At 38.0% G+C, this 6,228-nt stretch overlaps 1 pseudogene; it reads left to right on the top strand.

Annotated features, from left to right (window-relative positions):
- Positions 1-4,090: 4,090 nt before the first annotated feature.
- Positions 4,091-4,768, top strand: LOC131277375 (zinc finger CCHC-type and RNA-binding motif-containing protein 1 pseudogene; annotated as a pseudogene).
- The last annotated feature ends 1,460 nt before the right edge of the window (positions 4,769-6,228 follow it).

Here is a 6,228-nt window from a genome sequence, read left to right as displayed (position 1 = left end):
CAGAAAACAAGGACTCTTTATTTCCAGCGTGAGATCACCAGAATCCCCAAATATGCTATTGGAAGCTTGGATAACATGTCCTACAGTCCCTCCCCATTAGGCATGCTAGGGGAGGTCTAATTGATTTTCTGACTCCACCTTCTCCCAGACCAAGTTTCCTACCCCAGGACATTTAGGTAAATAGGGCTTCCTCAACAGATTCACCTCTCTTTTCTTCCCAGATTCTCCCCAAGTCAGCTGGTATACTCCTCCAAGCTCAAGGAGAGAGAAAAAACAACAACAACAACCAAAAACATGGAGGGTTAGGGTAATCAAGGACCTCAGGTGGACCTCAGGGTGTGGTGGGTTCGGGGATGGGAAGTCCATGGTATTGCAGACTCAAGGTGTGTGAGTCTCTGGAGCATGGGCCACCAGGGTTTATGGGACACAGATGTGGGAACCATACATCCAGTTAACCTGGGGTTTGGGAACACTGCAGCACAACAAAGCCTTAAGGGATCCCTGTGGCCAGGCTGCCAGCCTTGGGGGAGGGGTCCCACCCACAACTTCTGACCTTCATGTCAGAAACCCAGAATTCCACCTCTCACAAGAATCTCATCACTGTCTCACCAAATCAACATCCAGACACCTCCTGCCCTGCAATCCCCAGAAACAGACCACTCAGGGTTTGGGAACCAGCACCACAACAAAGATTTCAAAAGTTCCACCCACAACTTCTGATCTCTGTGTAAGAGACACAAAATTCTACCTCTTGCAAGAATGTCTTCTGTCACTGTCTCACCAAATTGACATCCAGACACCTCCTGCCCTGCAAGCACCCAAAACAGCCTGGTCCAGCAGGACTCTGACCCTACTCAGCTGCTTCTTTGCAGGAGAGATTATGAGGTGCACTCACTCAGATGCCATCTTGCCCCGCCTCCTAGAATGACTGAAAAGGCTGGCATGAGGAGGTGAGAGGGGAAGAGAAAAGAAAGGACAAAAGTGAAAGTTTATAAAAGATAGAAAATGGAATAGTAGAGTTAGAAATAAAATGACAGAAAAATTAAGGACTAAACAAACAGGTGGAATGTAAGAGCAACAATAGGAAGCAGAAGATAGAAAGATGTAGGAAGGAAAAGAGATAGCATTGTTAGTCAAAATCGGTACACACAGAACAGAGGAAATTGAGGAAGAGGAAACACAGCAAACAAAAAATAAGCTGGCATCACTTAATTTGAAAAATAGGGGGGAGGTGATAAAGAGTAAAGAAAAGCAAGAAAACAGACAAGCTCACAAGTAAGGAGTCAACCAAACACTAAGAAAAAGCAGCCTTCCCTCTTAAGTCCCTATGGAGCTTCTCAGACTGCCAGTGTTTATCAATCAATTACCCTGCAGCCTTCCTGCTGCAGATTTTGAAGTGAGTTTTAGTGAGTAAACTAAGTTAAATTATAAAACAAAGGTAACTTTCTTTTTTTAGGAAAAAGAAGAGACCCAAGAGATGCTAATATAAGAATAATTTCTATGTTTTCCCTGTCCCAAGGTATCAGCTAGATGTTTAATATCCCAGTGGGTCACTACTCTCTACAAGGAGCTGGGAATTGCACTAGAGACCTTGTATATTCAAGGTGGAAACTCCTCCATGGAGCTAAACTTTCTTGTTAGGTCTATTAGCTCTTCAGAAAGCTAGAGAGTCCATTTCCCTTGATCAGGATTGAGTCTTTCAAATTGGATAAATTCCTGCTGATTAGGAATCTGCCCTTCTCCCTTTTTATTCTTACTGCTTTCTCTCCCAGGGCAGCAGGATGCAATAGCCTCTGTGAGAGTTCCCTTTTAAAACTCAAATAGGACCCTGGTGACTTAACTCACCACAGGGAAAAAATGACTCTCAACATCTTCAAGAGAACCCACACCTCACAAGGCAGGTTCAGTTTTAATTGTCCCACTCAGGCTTTCTATTATTCAATCAAGTTTGGAGACTTTAATGTTTCTAGACCATTGTTCACTTCTTTTATTGGCATATAATTATACATAACAAAAAGGTGAGTAGCAATATTAAAGATCTTAACAATTTTAGAAATTTGATGAGTTCCTATGTGTCATTGTCTAATAACAATGCAATACAAGTTAAAAGTAGAGGTGAAATAATTTTAAAAGAATACTATATTTATAAACTAAGGGATACATGCTCACTCTCAGCTCTAAACTATATGATTTTGTAGAAGAAATAACCTATAGTCAAATGATTACTGCCAGGATTCAACAAAAAATGTAGTACAAGAATGGAACACACAGAGTGGTATGTTTCTTTGTAAGCAGAGACTGTCTGTGATTGGGAAACTCAGGATGACTTCATAGGAAAGTAACAAGTGAGCTAAGCCTTGTGCATTTGTGTGTGTGTGGTGTGTATCTGTGTGTAAATCATGGGCAGTGCTAGAATTTCCTCTGTTTTTCTGAATTTATATTCTGTTTCCAGAGAAGAGGCTCTTGTGTGATACTATCCATCATCTTCCAATTTGTTTTTTATCCAAAATTATATTCCATTGTCACTTGCAGTTATTTTTATATTTCAGTTTCAGTGTCTTGACTAAGTTTAATTTGCCCATTAATTCAATTGTGTATTTATTCCTTTTGGTTACTTTTTGAAAAGCCTCATTCACTGAGTTTATAATCAGTGGTATATACCTTCACAAGCTCTTCTAGTAGGTCTTTTTACATTTCTGGTATCTTTATTTAGAATGATTGGGGTGATTGGAGCAGTTTTGTGAATCTCTATAGAAGACAAACCCTGAGGTGTGTTTTGAGCAAGATTATGATTTACAAGTCAGGTGATGCCAGGTCCCAACTAGTGATCTTATCTGCATCTGAAAACTTCAACTGGTCTTTTAACAATTAGAACAGAGTGATAAAAATATCTGCCCTATATTCCTCCTTTTCCCAAAGTGATTCTTGGCTAACAGTGTCCTAGTGAAAGCAGATATTAATTGCTTCCTTGGGATTCTTTGCCCAAGTGACCTCGGCCAGTAAATACACCACATATCTCTTGTTGTGACTTCCTCACTTTCTCATGACTTTAAAGAAAAAGAAGATTCCCCTCCTTTTATGAGCTTACACATTTCTTCATTCTTGGTGCCTGCTTTTCAACTTAGATAAAATATGGTAGCCATTCTGCCAAGAATGCCTACATTTTTCTTTCTACCTGCAAGTGTCCCTAAAATCTGCAGGCAAAATGTTTATGGGGACAAAGTCAATTAATTGTCTGTGGCTCTTTACAAGAAATCAGTAAGTAAATTATCTCCTGTTAATCAGATTAAAGAGAGGTGTATATTATTTTTTAAGTATTTTATCAGACAAATATATGTTTCACTTATTTGAATTGATTAAATAAACTTTGTATAGAGATCCCATACTACTAATAGCTACTAAAATTCATGGAGAAAGTGCTAATTAGAAAATGTGTTATCTGAATATGATGCTAATATAGTAAACAACTCTGTCCTCTTTCAACATATGAATGTATATTATTCTGTAGAAGAAAATAACTTTATGGATCATTTATAATTAGATTAATTTTTTAGGAAATATAAAGCAATTGCTTAAGTTCCCATTAAGAGAGTAAAAATGGACAGTACTCCTTGTGAATCCATAGACACAAGTAATTTTTAGGAGTGATCAGTCCTACTTTAATTTTTCTCCTTATTCTACATTATAGTCTTGTTTAAGGGTTTCCCTTGCCAAGAGGAAACTTGGCAGATGGAAACTACTGACAAACTTCTAACCATGATGCAACATCCCTGAGTAACTTAACTTGGTTCAGAAGGAAAATTTCTGGAGGTGAATGTCTTTCAGGATATCTATTTCATTCATGAAGAACTGTTACGCCCGCTCCTGGGCCCGCCTCCGGGTCGGGGGCTCTGACCGCATCCGAGGCGCGTCCCGACTGCAGCAAGGGAAAGACGGAGGCGCTGTCATCTTCTTGACTTGGGCGCCTGCACTCTCCCGGGACTCGGGATGCCAGAGCTGCCGCGTGGGGCGAGAAATAGTCGGGGTTGAGCCCCAGCTGGGCAGAGGGCTCACACTCTTCTGGTCTCTCGGACAAGACTCACCTGAAGGAATGTGTGGTGGATTGGCTCCTAGTAAAAGTACAGTGTATGTATCCAACTTGCCCTTTTCCCCAACAAACAATGACTTATATCGGATATTTTCCAAGTTTGGCAAAGTTGTAAAGGTTACTATAATGAAAGATAAAGATACCAGGAAGAGTAAAGGGGTTGCATTTATTTTATTTTTGGATAAAGAATCTGCTCAAAACTGTACAAGAGCAATAAACAACAAACAGTTATTTGGTAGAGTGATAAAAGCAAGCATTGCTACTGACAATGGAAGAGCAGCTGAGTTCATCCAAGGCGAAACTACTTTGATAAATCTAAGTGTTATGAATGTGGAGAAAGTGGGCACTTAAGTTATGCCTGTCCTAAAAATATGCTGGGAGCACGTGAACCTCCAAAGAAGAAAGAGAAAAAGGAAAAAAAAGAAAATTCCTGAACCAGAAGAAGAAATTGAGGAAGTAGAAGAAAGTGAAGATGAAGGGGAAGATCCTGCTCTTGACAGTCTCGGTCAGGCCACAGCTTTCCAGCAAGCCAAAATTGAAGAAGAACAGAAAAGATGGAAACCCAGTTCAGGGGACCCCTCAACCTCAGATGATTCAAGACGCCCAAGGATAAAGAAAAGCACATATTTCAGTGACGAAGAAGAACTTAGTGATTAAGATTAATATTTGTTATGTAAATACCATAAAAATAAAAAAACCTTATAGTACAAAGTTCAGCTGGAGACTGAAGGTTACTTTTTTTTTAGGAGGTTCTGGGGATCGAGCCTGGGACCTCGTACTTGGGAAGCAGGCACTTAACCACTGAGCTACACCCATTCCCCTCAAACAGTTCTTTTTTTTACCATAAAATAGTTCACAAGCATCTGAAAAATAACTTTAAATATCATGTCTCTCTCTATCTTAGCAGATAATAAAAATCAGGATTTGCTAATAACTATTAATCCTGAAAACAACTAATTTTAATAAGAATAAGAACATGTAATATTATCATAGTAATACTACTGTTCAACCCAAGAAAGAAGGTAGATATTAAAAAGATTTGAGAAGCTCTTTGTAAAAGCTTTCTTAGTATCTGATTGGTTTACATGAATACTTTTGAAATTAGTTTAATCTTTACCACAAAAACTTCATAAAAACTGAAAAAAGAGTTGAGTTATTGTTATTAAATATTAATAAAATTTTCAGTATTATTTTGTGCTAAAAAAAGAACTTAATTTTGGCAGGACACAATATTGAGTCAGAAGACAACAATCTTTTGATAAAAATAAAAGACAAAGACAATATTTGACTTTTATTTTTAGAGTGAATTAAGTGAAGGGAAAATGTGAGACTGGAGGATAAGCATGAAGTGTGTGTGTTTGCACGTGTTTTTGAATGTTCTGATTAGAGGTGATAACTGACACCCTTATGTAAATGAGTTTGGCAGGAAAGAGCTTGTAGAGAAAGGAAAGCAGAGAGATGGAAAAATACCTGCTTTCTACCTAAATCTTGGCTATAGGCCTTTAAAACATTTTTTATTGCTCTTTCCTGCAAGATTCTTATATTATGCATGGTAAGGCTAACTGTAATATAGGAAAACAGTAGATATAAAAGTCAGTGTGTCATAAATACAGAGTGACTGCTAAACACAAAAAACCTCAGAAGCTCACAGAGGAATACATACATTAAAACAGTAATGATTTAAATATTTCATAAACTGGGAAGCTGCTGCATGTTTTTATCTTGGAAGAAATATGATAGAGTCATATTTCTGTGAATTTTTAGGATCTGATATAAGGTGATGGCAGTAGGATGGGATTATTGGAGATACAGGAGGTAGAAGTTGGGGTCAAATATGAAGCTACATTTTCAGTTCAGCAGCCTGGAGAATGTTATACACTATTTTCAAGGAAGTCATCAAAAAACTTTGGTGGTGGGAACTTGGACTGATGGCTAGATATGTTGAGTGAAAGGTGACATTAGAATATGTATACATAAAAACAGACATACTAGTATAATTCATAATAAAATTTCATAATAAAAACTGCTGAAAAGAACTGAAGATAAACTCATGATCGGGAGCAATGAATTGAAGTCATGTGATTGAGTAAAAATTTTGATAAGAATTGACATAAAAGAGAAGAAAGCAGGTTTTTCTTATT

This window comes from Dasypus novemcinctus (genome assembly GCF_030445035.2).
Source record: "Dasypus novemcinctus isolate mDasNov1 chromosome 11 unlocalized genomic scaffold, mDasNov1.1.hap2 SUPER_11_unloc_2, whole genome shotgun sequence".
Lineage (NCBI taxonomy): Eukaryota > Metazoa > Chordata > Mammalia > Cingulata > Dasypodidae > Dasypus > Dasypus novemcinctus.
The sequence above is the reverse complement of the archived record's forward strand: the minus strand, read 5'-3'. Positions and strand labels throughout refer to the sequence as shown.